The 15,682-nt window shown below is 53.9% G+C and overlaps 1 protein-coding gene across 4 annotated transcripts in view; it reads right to left on the bottom strand.

Annotated features, from left to right (window-relative positions):
* Positions 1-15,682, bottom strand: part of LOC121350895 (ankyrin repeat and fibronectin type-III domain-containing protein 1-like) — a 240,033-nt gene that overhangs the window by 185,048 nt on the left and 39,303 nt on the right. The window contains exon 3 of one of the 4 annotated variants that reach the window (XM_041462667.1): positions 12,876-12,926. The exons of the other annotated variants lie outside the window; for them this stretch is intronic. The gene's annotated coding sequence lies outside the window, so the exon portion shown is untranslated. The remainder of the gene's footprint in view (positions 1-12,875; positions 12,927-15,682) is intronic. 4 annotated transcript variants of the gene reach the window in all.

The raw sequence follows: 15,682 nt of genomic DNA, 5'->3' as shown, positions 1-15,682 counted from the left end.
GGGGCAGGTGGAAGGAAGGGTGATTTTGGTGCAATGACCTCGCTCCTCTAATGAGGGGACAGTGCAGTGGCACAGCAGAGAGCACCAGGCAGAGGAAGGCAGGCACGGGTGCATGTGGTCACCCAGCAGACACCCAAGATGTGCCACCGACACCTGGGACGTGCCCTAGGCAGAGAGACAGATGCCAGGTCACACAGCCTGCCAGAGACATCCCGCAGCGATGAGCCGTGTGGGAGCCCCAGACAGGAACGGGGTGACGCTCCCAGAGCCCTTGGCTTGCTCCCAGCCCCCTCCCAGCCCCAAGAGAGGTAAACAGAAAGCAAAGCACCGAGGATCGCACATGCCACCCCGCAGCCCCCGGGCACACACGGAGGCACCAGGACAGTCGGGTCGCTGCCATGCCATACCTGCACTCGGTGATGCTACAGCAACAGCTCCCGCTCCGCCGGCCCCAGCGCCTGGAGCGCAGCTCCGGCCTCGACTTCCTCAGGCTGAAATACTCCGTCAGCTTCCCAAACGAAGCCATGGCTCCCACCGGTGTCCCTGCGTCCCTCTGCACGCTCGTGCATGCTACACCCCAGCTGTGCTCGCTGCCCCGTGCGCTCCGCCAGCCCTCAGCACCGGGAGGGAGCAGGGCCAGAGGGACCCAGCGCAGGGCAGGAATTCAGCCACCACCAGTGACTTGGACAGTCCACAGCGTGCTCCAGCGAGCCCTCAGATCTGGAGGGTGCTAAGTCCTGTCTCCCTGAGCCAAGCGCAGGTCACAGCTCAGGGCAGCTGGCGGCTGCACATGTATTTCATGTGATGCTGCAGAGCTGAGTGAAGGAGGAAGAGGAAAAATTAAAAGTGCTCGCTGGAAAGGGTCCCTCGGTAGCACTTGCACAGGTCTGCGAGCCCCCACGGCGAGTGGCACTGGGCAGGTGGAGGAGCTGCCCTCTGAGTAAGTGGCCCAGCGTGGCTGTGGTGGCCCTCAGATGAGGAAGGGGATGGGGTTTGATCTCAGAGGTGATGAGAAACCCCAAGAAATCGGCTGCTCAGACGAATTTCCAAGGGTCTGTTCTTACAGCGTGGAGAGGATCCCCGCTTGCTCTTCCCAAGGCTATTCAGAGTCCACCAGTTTTTCTCCCTCCCTGTTTTCCAGAGCAGAAGGCACCCTCAGCTGCCAGCAGCACCCACCTACCATGACTTTCCAGCCTGTCACCAAACACCTGAGCCCAAGGAGAGGGACAGGCATTTAAATCAAGCGAGGCTGATCCAGTCAGAAGTCACCTGTGAGCTCTGCTCCCCACGCTCCAGCACAAAGCCTTTCCACAGCAGACAGCAGACACGGGGATGCTGCGAACCCAAAGGGAAATTCTCCTGCCAGCCCTCCCCTAGTCAGGAGCACTTGTCTCTGCATCCTCGGCGCCTGACGCCAGCTGGGCGGAGAAAAAACAAGGCTTCAGAAAAAACCACCCAAACCTTGCTCCAGCCCCACGGAGCAAAGCCAGACCGAGTCAGTGAAGCATATCCAGGGGAAGGGGTGTCTGACGGCAACTCCCAGCCATGCCAAGAGAGGAAACAGCAAGGAAAACTGGTGGTTACTCAGCTGGCAGAGCCCCAGGCTCCCTGAACACTCTTTTATCCCTCTGTGTGGATGCCATGTTAAAAAATAAACAACCTGCATTCATTGTTATTTCCCTGCTTAGAGCCATCCCCTGCAAGCAGCCCCCTCACCACCAGGGATGGCCATCCGCTGCCGAAAGCCCTTCCTGACCTCCACTTCCCTCCTCCCTTATTTTCTTTCTTTTCCTGTAGACTCTGGCTCAGCTTTCCCCTTGGAATTAAATGCCTGAGCAGCCGGGTGCTCCCCGCGGAGCACGGCCCAGGGACACCCGGGCAGCCGCCCCCGCCGGCTGCGTGTGACCGGCAGAGTCACCGTCCCCGTCACCGTCCCCGCCCGCGCTTTTTGGGGGGGGATAATTCGTTTGCACCATCCCCACTCCCTGCTCCCCGTTCCGGGCATGCATGCTGGCTAACGGAGCGAGCCGCCGCAGACCTGCACACAAAGCAGGGGGCTGGCGATGCTCGGAGGGGCCCCGCGGCCATGGGGGACCCTGCCAGCACCTCCACCGGGCAGGGACACGGTCCCCGGGCACCCCCTCCCTGGCACACACGGGGAGGGAGAGCGGGGCTACTCCCCTGTCGCAGCTGGGGAAATAAAGCTGCTCACGCACTGCTCCGCACAGCCTCCCTCCCCCGGATCCCACCTTCTCCCTCCGATGGGCTCCGCCGCAGCCGGGAGGGGTCCAGGGCGCTTCCCCGAATCGCTGGGCTTGTGCCGAGGGCAGAGCATCCGCCGGCTGGCTCCGTGCGGCGCAGCCAGAGCCGGTAACACTGTCACCCCTCTTATCTGCCATCAGCTCCCCGTTACCGACCACGGTGAAATGCTACACGTCAAAGGAGGTCAGAGGAGCCGGAGCAGAGCGGAGGAGACCGGGAGAGCAGAGGGGGCCGGCAGGAGACAGCTGGAAGCAGCCGAGGGGGAAATCAGAGAAGGGGAGGCAGAAAAGGACAAACTCTTGTTTCCCTGCTATGGGAAAAGGCACAGCAGCGGCTCTCCCGGAGGAAACTGCGCTGAGGCACACACACCTTGGAGCGTGAGCAGGACAGCGGGGTCACCTGGCAGCGGTGATGTTAACTGCTCCTGGCTACGCCAAGGCAACAGAAGAGGGGGCTGGACAGGGCAGCAGGAAGAGTGGAGAGGAAGAGCGGCGTTAATTTGAATCCCTCACTTCCCCCCTTCCTCCCACCACCTGGGAGGGCAAAGGAGCAGCGACGCTGCCCCAGGGATCCTCCTTTGGCATTTGCAAAGCAAAACTGTTTGGGGACAGAAGGGCAATTTGGAAGACTTCAGGAAAAAAAATAAACAGCAGGACGATTCGACAGACTGGTGGACACAAAATCCAAGGAGCAAGGGAGACTTCCCCAGCATTCCAGCTACACGGGGGACACCCTACAGCCAGGGACACCACACATTCCTGCAGCACCCTGCTGTGAGGGGCAGGTAGGAGCCACAGCTCTTGGCAGGGAGTCAGGCTCCCTACAAGGTTGCAGAGCTCAGTCCGTGAGCCCAACTCGGAAAACAAACAGGAGAAAATGCCACCTTCATGAAACCTCTGGATAAGCTGGGGACGGTGGCTTTGAAGGTACCAATGCCTGAAAGCTCAGACAACTCCATAAACACCTCCATCTGTGCCCAAAAAGGGGATTCCAGCCCCACAGCCCCCCCAGTCACCCTGGACCAGGCTGTCTGGGACCTATCTGACTGAAAGCACAACCAGTGCTGGCGCAGAGGCAGCACAGCTCCCACATCATTCCTCTGAGTTATAGCCTCTGCTTTTGTTCTGGTGCCTTGGGGCAAGGGAAGGGCTGTCTCCTTTGCCCCAAGGACATGGAACAGCCCTCAGGCCCATCCTTGCTCAAAGAAGAGTGGTCAGCCCTTCAAACAGGGCTGTCACACCACCTGGCTCCCAGAGGAGCTCGGTGCCTCCTATTAGGCAGCAGAGGCAATCTGCCAAGATATTGCTGAACTCTCTAATTTCACATTAACAATCTGCTGTGCTGGGGTTTGCAGCCATGCACTCAGCAATGCAACAGCTTCCCACTTCCACTTATCAGTGGAATGAAACACTTCATAAGCAAAACAGTGGTTTAATTTGCAGAGACATAAACTGATTTTTAAGAGGAGCTGTGGAGGAGATGTTAGAGCAGGAATCAGACCCCGCACAGCGCTGGGACTTGGGGGATGCTGAGCACAGCTGCACAGCCATCACCCAGCCCTGGCACAGGCATCTCACACCTCTGGCTGCGCCATCTGAGAGGAGAAAATATCCACAAGTCAAACACAGCCTGGTTGTCTGGGCCATCTCACACGTTCCTGTGTATATACTGCTTTAGGCCCTAGAGACCAACATTCCCCATTTCAGAACCCTCCAAACACAATGAAGCCATCACAGACAAGGGAACCAGCACTGGTCCCAGCTTGCAAACAACCACAGTGCTTTTTCAGGCAGAAATCATCAGAGCTACATCCCAGCAGCTCAGACACCCTAAGTGCAAACTGGGAAGCTTCTCTGCCAGGTCCTGTGGCCAGCCAGCACAGTGGGACAAGCCAGACAGCCCTGGAAGGTGGCCCTTGCACCATTCTTGCAGCCCCCAGTCCCTATGCTCCTGAGCCCATTGTGAGCAAACCAGATCTGGTTACATCTCTGTGGCTTCCCAAGCAGCTTTTGCTCCAATTACACTTCTTAAATATGGATAGGCAGAAGCAGGGAAAGAGGGAAAGAGGAAAAGGGGGTTCTGTTGAGCTGGCAGCTCTTCCATCGACTCTTACAGTCCAACAGGACCCTAACTGTATTTCTCCAGGGCTCACTCCACACCTAGACCACTCAACACCAGTTAACACCAACTTTCCAGCCCTGACTCTTCTGGGGAGCTGCATCCCTAAAAGCCACTCAGCAGCTGATGCAGAGCCCATCCTGTTCCTCCTTCAGCCATGCTTCCCACAGCTTATCCCTCCCCCAGGACAGCACAGGGGATGCTCACCAGTACCCAACCTCCCAGTGTGTGGGGGAAGCAACTAAAACAGGTTTAAGGCATCGTGGGAGCAGCTACCCCATCTCTACAAGCAAAACCTTGGCTGGTTTAAGGCTCCCTTTCTTTTTGTCCCTTTCCCAGGCTGGCTGATACCTGGAGAGCGGAACTCCAGCAATGCAGAGAACGGAGCCCAGCAGGATGCACAAGTGCAGTCCTAGACTGGAGGTGTGACACTGAGCAGTGACAGCAGCAGAACAGTTTAGAAAAGCTGCCAGGTGGACCAAAGGAGGAGTTGGAGCCTGAGCAGCTCATCAGGAACAGAGCCAGAACAGGAGGCACTGCTGCCTGTCCTGTGGCAAAGGGGTCATTTCATTGTAACCCCAGTTTCTATCTGTTGTCATCAGAGTCCCTCTCCCCACAATGGAAAAATACCTGATGAGATCCCCAAAACTGGGTGAGAGGAAGGTTCCTAATCCTCCAAGAACATCTGTGTCCTCAGGTCAGATGGAAGAGAATTTCTTATGATCCTCTTAGTGCCAGCTGGGGAGGGACTGGCCCCTCCAAGTTACCTGGGAAGTCACCTGCAGGCACCATGGGGCCCTCAAAGGACTTTGGGGCAGGAATTTTCCACACTGCTGAAAACTGGCCACTGACGTCACACATCAGCTCCCAGTCAAATCTTTCAGCCAAATCAGAAGAATTTTGATAAACACTATTTTTTTAATTTTTTTTTTTAATTCTGAGCACTAATTCTTGGGGTTTAGGAAGTAAACTTCTTCCACTCTATTTTAAACATACCCACAGTGACTGAGGCCAAATTTTTCACTGCTGGTTAACCCAGCGTAACAGAAAATCATCAAATGTTTTGGGATAGCTATAAAAATAAAACTGGAATACATTATTTCACAGGGTGTTCAAAACCAATTATCAACATGTGCCTGTGAAGAAATCTGTTAAATGTAAGTATGAACTGATTTAAGAAACAGATGCACAAGAGACACTGGAACAAAACTAGAGGAGGTCATGGAGATGCCCCAAGGGCTGGAGCCCCTCTGCTCTGGAGCCAGGCTGGGAGAACTGGGCGTGCTCACCTGGAGAGGAGAAGGCTCCAGGGAGAGCTCAGAGCCCCTTGCAGGGCCCAAAGGGGCTCCAGGAGAGATTGGAGAGGGACTTTGGAGTGACAGAACAAGAGGGAATAGCTTCCCATTGGCCAAGGGCAAGATTAGATGGGATATTGGAAAGAAATTCCTCTCTGTGAGGGTACATGAGTGGCCTTGGCTGAGGTAACAGTGGGACTCAATGATCTGGGAGGACTTTTCTAACCTAAATGATTCCATCCAGAATTCATCAAGAAATTTCATTATGATCCTAAATGTGCCCATGCTCTGTGCAAACATGAGCCCACAGTGGCACAACACACTGCAGGTCCTCTCTGGTGCCCAGCACCCTGGAGAAACACCTCTGGAGGCTCCTGGAGCCGACTCCTGGGAACAGCATGGATCTGGGAGTGACACACTTGCCGGCAGAGCTGTGGGGCCCTCTGGGAAGTGCTACATCTCAACACAGCTGTAATAAAGTGCAGAGTGTGCAAGAGGCTCAATAATTTCAGTCTAAGCAGGCACTTTGCTGTAATTGCCAGCTCTATTGCATTACTCACACACTTCCATGCCGGTACCTACCACGAGCCAGCCATATCAATTTACTGATTTACCCAATGTATCACTTAGCACAACCTCTCTAATTCCAGCAGCAAACCCAGATGTGATGCCCAAATTAAGGTAAAATACCCTCATTCTCAAATTAAATTAAAATACCCTCTTTCCTGGAAATAACATAGAATCACATAGGGAGAGCACTGCACTACAAGGATGGGGAAGAGTTTCAAGGGGAAGCCATAGGAGGAGCAGCTGAGGGCACTTGGTTTGTTCAGCTGGAGGAGATGGAGCACAGAGCTCACCAGGGCTGCAGCTCCTCCAAAGGGGCAGCCCTGAACTCTGCTCTCTGTGACCTGGGACAGGAAATGGCTGGAGCTGTGCCAGGGGAGGGTCAGGCTGGATATCAAGAAAGGTTCTTCCCCCAGAGGGTGCTGGGCACTGCCCAGGCTCCCCAGGGAATGGGCACAGCTCCGAGGCTGCCAGAGCTCCAGGAGCCTTTGGACAGTGCTGTCAGGGATGCCCAGGGTGGGATTGTTGTGGTGTCTGCAGGGCTGAGAATTAGACTCATGATCCATCCTTGTGGGTCCTTCCTTTGATTCTATGAAAATTCACCTTCCCAGAGAAGCACCCAGGAACAGAAGTGGAATCACCATCAAATCCAGCGTGGCAGCACAGAGGCAGCCCCAACCCCCAGCACAGAGATGCTGGTGCTGATCCAGTGCTAGCCCACCTGCAGCAGCTGATCAGCAGCTATCCCTTTTTGGAGCAGCATGGGACATGCATGCTCCTGAAATCCAATTCCCCTTTTAACCCCCCGGATGGAAATTGCCAGGTTATTTCATCCCACTTCAAAAGGTTCTCCCCACTGGCAGCACTGTGCAACTAAATCATGGGCACACAGGGATAATTACCTCCCAAAGCAGGGCTGTCCCAGGTGCTGCTCCCTGACGGCTGCATAAGAACCTGGCTCAGGCTTGCAGGGAAGAGATAAGGGCAGGGAAAAGCAGCCAGCAGCACCGGCAGCTGGAGGTCACACAGGCCTTTAAATACTTGCTAAGTGACAAAAAAAAAAAAAAAAGAGAGAGAGAAAATTGGTTGATACCTCCTAAAAATCGTGTGTTGAGTTCAAAATGACTTAAGAAAGTCTAAAATATCAACAGTGAGGTGATGGGATCAAACACAGCCAATGCAGAAACAGAGGCAGGATAATTTGAGGACATTTGGAGCTGGCAGGGCTGTCTAATGGGCAAGGGGTGCTACCTCTGCTGAGCCATTCCCCAGTGCGGCCCCATTGGCTCTGCCCCCACGCTGCTTGAGATCCACCCAAAATCCATTTGATCCCCAGGGAATGGTCCCAGCCCTGAGGCTGCCAGAGCTCCAGAAGTGTTTGGACAACTCTCTCAGGGATGCACAGGGTGGGATTGTTGGGGTGTCTGTGCAGTCTGGGGGCTGGACTCAATGATCCTCGTGGGCCCCATCCAAGTCAGGACATTCTGTCATTCTTTCAAATCAAAAGGGACAACCCCCCCAGATCCTGCCCAAGTGGGATAAACTGGGACATGTATAATCCCCACTTACTCAAGCAGCCTGGGAACAGACCCAGCTCACTGCATACCAGTTGTTCTTTTCCCCTGAAAAACAAGCCCTGGCAAAACCCAAACCAAAAATTGGAAAACTCATTAACATGATCAAGAGTTTCAGAAAATGGAAAGGAGAATAATTCATGCAATTAGAGCCCAGCAAACTTCATCAGTCTTCAGAAAAAAAATGATAATCAATATGGAGCAAGCAGTCTCCAGGCTGGGAGAGCAGGGGACTGGATCGATGCAGCTGCCGACATCCCACAGACAGCAGAGCTCCAAGGAGGAGCAGCCCCCTCCCCAGTTGTGTCAGGAGGGGGACACAATTTTCCCCCTCCTGAAAATTGTGTCCCCCACCACCCCTGTCACACCCAGGGGAACTGTTACAAGGGTTTTCTTAGCAAGCACACAACCCCTCCACCCCCACAGAGACTTCCCAAAAGGGGTCAGGACTCGCAGTCTTGTGGCTGGGGAAAGATGAAGCAGAAAAGGGACGGAGGGGTTGTGCCTAGCTGCCAGCCTGTGGGGCAAAGCCACCCCAGCCACACAAATGTCACTGTGTGTTGTGCTGTCCCCACTCCTCCTGGTGGCTGTTCAGGGAGCCTCTGCTGCTCCCTTCACCCCAGCCGTGTGCCCACGGCTTCCTAAACCACCTGTGACTGCCGGGCACTGCCCATGGCTGGGAAGTCCCCTCATGAGGCTCACCAGGGCAGGGAGGGGGCACCAGTGGCCACAGGCTGGAGAGGGATCAAAATTCAATTAACAGCCAGGCATAGGAGATCACCTCATACACAACAAAATGAGCTGGATGACCATCTGACCTCTCAGCACTTGGCATGGCCTGCTTGGAAGAGAATTATGGATAAATCACAGAATCAGGGAATCACAGAATGATTTGGGTTGGAAGGGACCTTAAAGCCCATCTCGTTCCACCCCCTGCCATGGCAGGGACACCTTCCACTGTCCCAGGCTGCTCCAAGCCCCATCCAGCCCAACCTGGCCTTGGACACTGCCAGGGATCCAGGGGCAGCCACAGCTGCTCTGGGCACCCTGTGCCAGGGCCTGCCCACCCTGCCAGGGAAAAATCTCCTAATATGCAACAGCCTCTCTGGGAAATGACTCATCCACAGGCTCAAGCTTCCCTCTGATTTTTATGAAGTCCTTCCACTGATCCCATGGCCATGGAGGCACAGTCCTGAGCACCTCTCCTTCCCAGGGCTTCACGACTCAAGCTGGACCTTTGAGCACTGGCAGCAGACCCAGCCTGGCAGCCGGGATTGGTGTGTAGAGAGTCTGTCCCAGGAGGAGATGGTGCTTGGACCCCAGGGGAATTTGAATCCTCCCTACTTCCCAAACAAGCACCACATCCCTCAGGAAGCACTGGCCCAGAGGGGTGCAGACATCCTCATCAAGCCCAGGATTCAACACCAGGCACCCTTTCTATTTCCAACCATTTTCTTTTCACCTCTCAAGCAGTAATTATTTCATTTCTGCATCAAAACAGAATCTATTAAAATCTTACTTCTTCCCCAAACAATAGATTAACGTAATCCTCTTACACCACTGAGCTGGCCCTGCCTGTTGCAGTCAATGATTGCAAACTTTCAAGCCTGGAGTAAAATTTTAACTTTTCCTGTCAAAACTCTGAACAGCACAATCACCAGCTAGACAGGGATGTTTGGTTTACTCAAAATAAGGCTTTCCATTTAAATTAACACCAAAGATTTCCCCCAGGTTATAGCAATTTAATTAAAACAAAGTCAAAACAAACCTCTACAACTTCTGAAATGCTAGTTGTGTAAAATGAAAACCTCCAGGACTGCCAGAGTACAGAGCCCAAATAGCACCCAAAAGAAAACAAATACTTTGACTTATTTCAGGAGAATAAGACAACTGACAAAGCAAATCACATCCGATCCTTCACAATATAGGCAAAATATTTAAAGCCCCACTGGACAGGACAAAGACAATTATCCAGATGGTCAGTGCCACCAAAATGAGCAGTTGCATGGTGAGACTCCTCACCTGAGAGGATTTACCCAATGTATCACTTAGCACAACCTCTCTAATTCCAGCAGCAAACCCAGATGTGATGCCCAAATTAAGGTAAAATACCCTCATTCTCAAATTAAATTAAAATACCCTCTTTCCTGGAAATAACATAGAATCACATAGGGAGAGCACTGCACTACAAGGATGGGGAAGAGTTTCAAGGGGAAGCCATAGGAGGAACTCTGCTGCTATACAGCTCCAAGGCACTGCTGTCCCTTCTCACACCCCACATGCAGGCAGCAGGGACAGAGCTCCAGTCACGGAGCTGCTTGGGGCACTCACATCAGCTCCCTAAGCTCTGGCACCTCAGGGACACCCACAGGCCTGGAACTTGGTGGGATTAGCTCTGCATGAGGCAGCCACACACTGGAGTTCCAGGAGGCCCTCCATTTTCCAGCATGAGCACTGAGGAACCCGGCTGCTTCCAGGAGTCTGCTCCAAGGAGAGAGACCCTGCCATCCTACACTGTCTGCAGCATCAGCTCTTCTCACCTCCATCCCCACCTGTACCTCACTGCTGCCTTCAAAGGATGCTGCTGCGCTGACAGAGGGAAGGGAAACGCCAGGGAGGTGTCTGTGCAGGCTGATGGGAACTGGCTGTGGGACAGGTCTGTGTCACACTACGAAACTCACACCACCAGCAGAAAGAAGCAGAAATTACTCAGCTCAGCTGATCTGCTGAGAACCAAAACACAACCCAGTCCAACCACAGTGCCTCAGCACTGGAGTGAGCTGACTCATCCTATAGCAAGCACTGGACCCAGCACAGGGGCAGGGGAAGGAGGAGACTCCTTCCAGGGCTGGCAATCTGAACCTTGCCCCAGCACCCACCAGGGGATGAGCAATGAGAAGTTGTGCCCTGAAGAACTGTGGGGGGGCAACACTCCAGCCCTTGCAAAGCATCCTAGGATCCTGCCAGAGCCTGGAGCACACCAGGAAAGGCACTATAACTACTGCACATGCAGCACCTTCAAACATTTAAGTACTAGCTGGCCAGAGGGTTTAGCCAAGGGGGTTTCTTCCAAACAGCTGGGGTCAAAGATGCCCTGGGCTCCCACCAGAACTCAGTGCCCTTCACCAAAGAGAGCGGGCAGCTATAAGGCAACATCTTTTATGAACACCCCACTAGGGTCTGTCAAGCTGTGCCAGAACACAGGGGAAGCAGTGCACACCTTGCCTGCAGCGTGGAGGAAGAAGGTCCAGCATCGCAGCCACGTCCCACAGCAGAAAACCCTCCAAACTTCCAACCTCATGATGTCAATGTGGTGAGAAAAATAACTCACAGCACGTGCTCTGCACAGGCACTGCTAGGAAACAGCAACCACTGACAGGAGGGAAACACCTTTTGCTTAAAAGAGAAAGTGAATTAGAAATGGAAATTTCTACATGTTACCAGCTGCCATGTGAGAGGAGATGGTGGAGCACAAGGCACTGAGGTCACTCGTTCTCCCTGTCAAATACCTAAAACCAGCATCACAAGTGTGTGACAGAACAGGCTACTTACTACATCTGCTCTCATCAGCGTATGAACACACAGGTTGTCTTCAGCTAAAATGCCAAAGAATCCATCCCTTAGTATCCCCAAATGAGAAAAAAAAACCTCGAAGTACACCAAAGATTTGTCCATCATGTTCCTGTGAGCCGTTGCTCAGCCCAACATGCAGAGACAGCAGCACACCTCAGCCCGTCGGTAGGACCAGCACCAAGCACCTGCAGGGCTGAGCAGCGGCCGAGAGCCTCTGCCAGCGCCTCAGGCAGCTCTGGGAGCGGGGGTTTGGCCCCCAGTGCTGGAGAGCCCCATCCGACATGACTGCCTCCCCCTGGCAGCACAGCCGGCTCTCTCGCTGCCCGAGGCCTGCAGAAGACACAGGTGGGAGTCACAGGGACATGACAGCAGCACAAACCTGCCCTGCCCGCTCCCTCCCTGCTCGGCGGCGCCCAGGCTCAGCCATGGCAGATGAGCTGAAGGGCAGAGGCCGGGCCTCGGGCCGGGCCCTGGGAATGGCCGCGGGCTCAGGGCCGGGCCGCCAGGGGCAGGCACAGCTCAGCGGGGCGGCTCGGCATTGTGCAATCCCACGCGATCAACATCGGGACGTGTCCCCTCCCACAGCCCTGCAGCAAAACTCAGGGTGCTGCTTTCCCTCCCAGGCAGGGCTCAGGAAGGGCTCTTAGGCTTCTTCCAGGCTGGAGCCCCTCTGCTCTGGAGCCAGGCTGGCAGAGCTGGGAGTGCTCCCCTGGAGAGGAGAAGGCTCCAGGGACACCTCAGAGCCCCTTGCAGGGCCTAAAGGGGCTCCAGGAGAGCTGGAGAGGGACTGGGGACAAGGCATGGAGGGACAGGACACAGGGGAATGGCTTCCCACTGCCAGAGGCCAGGGATGCATGGAATATTGGGAAGGAATTGTTCCCTGGCAGGGTGGGCAGGCCCTGGCACAGGGTGCCCAGAGCAGCTGTGGCTGCCCCTGGATCCCTGGCAGTGTCCAAGGCCAGGCTGGATGGGGCTTGGAGCACCCTGGGATAGGGAACCGTGAACGGAATGAGCTTTAATATCCCTCCAACCCAAACCATCCTGGGATTCTACTTTCCTGCATAGTTATCCCAGTTGCCAAAAGGCCCCACCTGGTGCCAGGCTGGCTTGAGGGCACAGGAGATGCTTCCCCAGCTGTAACACCTCAACAGAAAAAGGGGGAAAACAAGAAAAAGGAAGAAAAAAAGGAAGATTGCATCTTGGCCCAAGTTATCCAGTGCTGAATGTCACTGCTTTGATCCCCAGCTCCCTGGCAGCAGCTCTCTGCCCTTTTGTCACACCATGGTCTCATCCACTGTCAGACCCCCAAACCCACCTCAGCTTTCACTTGCAGTGGAAGGAGCTGGCACCTTTGCGAGCCCCCAGTCCACATCCACAAGTGTCAGCTCAGGCCTGGGACATGCAGGGAAAATTCCTTACTCCCAAAGGCCTCAAAAGAAATTCTAGAAAAAGAAGTCACAACCTTACCAAAATCATGAGCCCTCACCATTCTCTTCAGAGTTGTTCCAAATCACCCGGATCTGCTCACAGCATCCCTCTGGCAACATATAAAAAGCAAAAGCTGAACACAGGCAGCCACATTTCAAATGCAGAAGCTGATGGGTTTCCCTGGTGCAGCCTCACACTGCTCATCTCCATGGGTCCCACCACAGCTCTGCCCTCATCTTGAGGCCCACAGCATCCCTACAGGAAGCAGCAGTTTGGGGATGTTCAGCAAACCCCTGGGGCTCCTTCACATCAGCTGCTGCAGAGCATGGACAGAGGAGGGCCACAGAGTGAGGGCAACCAGCCCCCATGGATGGGCAAGGCCACCCTGTGCTGCCCTGCAGCATTCAGGCTGCCAAAAACAGTCTGGAACTTTTTCACTCCAATATCCTCAGGCTCTGCCTAGCTGGGCCATGGCTCCAACTCAGCTGTGTCTTTCCAGCCATTCACTTTCCACCAAAGCTCAGCTTTCCCTGACCCACATGCAGGAGAACACGTTTTTAAAAGGTCACTCTGCATTTCATGCATGGAGCAAGGAAAATTGCAAACAAGCAGTGAAGGTGGGAAGTACCAGAGGACATCAGACAGGCCACACTGTCACTGCTGGCAGGCTGGTGCTGTCCCAGCCAGGCAGAGATGGGAGCTGCCAGCAGAGCAGCCAGACCTGTGAACGCTCATGGATGAATGCTCTTGGAACAGCACAAGCAGCCCCAAGGGGCTCAGGAATAAGATGAAGTGATGATAGGGCAGCTCTGGCACTTGGAGCAGCTTTCCTGCTACAGACACTCAGCCCAGAGCACAGGAATGGCAGTGTCTGAGCCAGGTGTCACCTATGGGGCACATCTGCCACATTGGGTGCCACTGCCTGGGAGGTTGGTCATGGCTGAAATCCACCTGAGTCACCTCCAGACATAGGCAGTGAGTCCAGGCCTTGTGGAGGATAAGGGCCAAGACTCTTCTGGCCCCAGATTAGGTCCTGGCATCCCAAGAATCCAGCCACGGGATCACAGAGAGGTGCTCAGAGCTAAGGCTATTTCAAGGCATCAAGATGCAAATAAAAATAGATAACATGAAAATTAAAAATAAATAAATTAAGATGCAAAGCATCTTTTTCATCCACAGAAAAGCCTCATGCAGAACTCCAGCTGCAGGAGCCAAGCTGTGCAATCCAAGCTCAATAACCCTCCCTCCAGCCTCACAGCTCTGGTGACCAGTGATATCTAGACTCCCCAGGGAACAGTCACAGCCCCAAGGCTGCCAGAGCTCAGGGATGCATGGGGTGGGATTGTTGGGGTGCCTGTGCAGGGCCAGGAGTTGGACTCCATGATCCTCATGAGTTTTTTCCCGCTCAGGACGTTCCATGATTGTATGATAAGTATGAAGATGTCCCAGCCATCCTCAGGCCCCTTTTCCTTGGGAAGCTGCATCCCCTGGTGAACTCTGCCTGATTTGCAGATGTATCTTTGTTACCTGCCCACTATTTGCAGAGGAACACATCAGATTAAGGTGCCTCCCAGGCACCAGCTTTGAGTCTTTGATTTACTCTTTCATGGGTCACTGTCTCTGCAAATGTCTAAAGGCAATTGCCAGCACAGTCAACAGCTGCACCCGTGGTTGTGCACAAAAAATGAAGGAGGCTTTCCTCCCAAATTACTCCTGCCTCACAGAGAACGCTGTGAGGGCAGAAAGCAATGGACAGAAAGGAAGAAAAGGTCAGAGCATGCAGCAAATGCAACATAAAAGTCAAATCAGCACAAGTAGGATAGGACAGCATGAGCTGGGTTAGCAGAGCCCTCCCTCTCCCCTGCCCAGGAGCAGGGCAGGCAGCACCAGGCTCAGCAAAATGTCACCTCATTTCCAAAAGGCATTTTACAAAAAAAGCTGCCAAAAAATGACAGTCAGCAACCCTGAAACTCTTTAAGAAATTGGGACAAGCAAGGATTTTTGAGCATGGAAATGAAAGAAATCACAAGCAGAAGCAACCTGCAACAGCACATCCCAAATCCTACGCAGTTTATCTCTCATTGTTCCAACTGATGTGACCCAAGTACACACAACACAGAGAGGACCCTGCTTCCCTGACACAGAGTGGATGTGGCATTACAGTAAAGGACAGGGAGAAAGCAGAGGAGCAACAAGGCCCTTTGCCACCTCAAAGGCTCCAACTGCACCAGCTCCAGCTACTCCAAAGGGGAAAGCCTCTTGGGTAACATCAGGGCAGTACAAGACCTCCACAGCAAAGGCAGGGAGACTGACTCTTCTCCCTTAGCAGCTGGCTGGATTAAAGATTTAATGCAATGGATCCCTTTGGAAAAAAATTACACAAGCTATTAAGAAAGATGCGCCTTTCATCTGATGAAATCCAGCAAACATTGCAGCTACCCCGGCACCCAAGTGGCCCTGTGGAGCAAAGGAAAAGCTGCAGTTGCTCTCGTGAGCCCTTTCTGGATGCAGGAACCAATGGGTAAAGCAGCAGCTCCATTAGCAGTAAAGCAAATGTACAGACACAGCCATGCCATGCCTGTGGAGAGCGAGGCAGACCTTGATTCCAAGGGAAGAAGCAAAGGAATGCTCACTGCTTCCCACTGGAATCCAGGGGCTCCCAAGTCTGCAGGAACAGGACAAACAGCCCCAGGCCAGGGGCAGCAGGGAGCTTCAACACCTCCCAGGGTCTTCCTTCCCAGAGAAGAGCGAGCTACACAGCTGTCCCCCTCCAGACTGTGGCACTTTGGGATCCAAAGCACTTGCTGGTTCTGACAGCAGGCAGGAATTAACCCCAGCTCCCCCACCCAGGGTGATGGGACCAGA

The sequence above is a fragment of the Pyrgilauda ruficollis genome, unplaced genomic scaffold, assembly GCF_017590135.1.
Source record: "Pyrgilauda ruficollis isolate IOZ18807 unplaced genomic scaffold, ASM1759013v1 scaffold16, whole genome shotgun sequence".
In the NCBI taxonomy this organism is placed as follows: Eukaryota; Metazoa; Chordata; class Aves; order Passeriformes; family Passeridae; genus Pyrgilauda; species Pyrgilauda ruficollis.
This window is presented reverse-complemented; position numbering and strand designations above follow the sequence as displayed.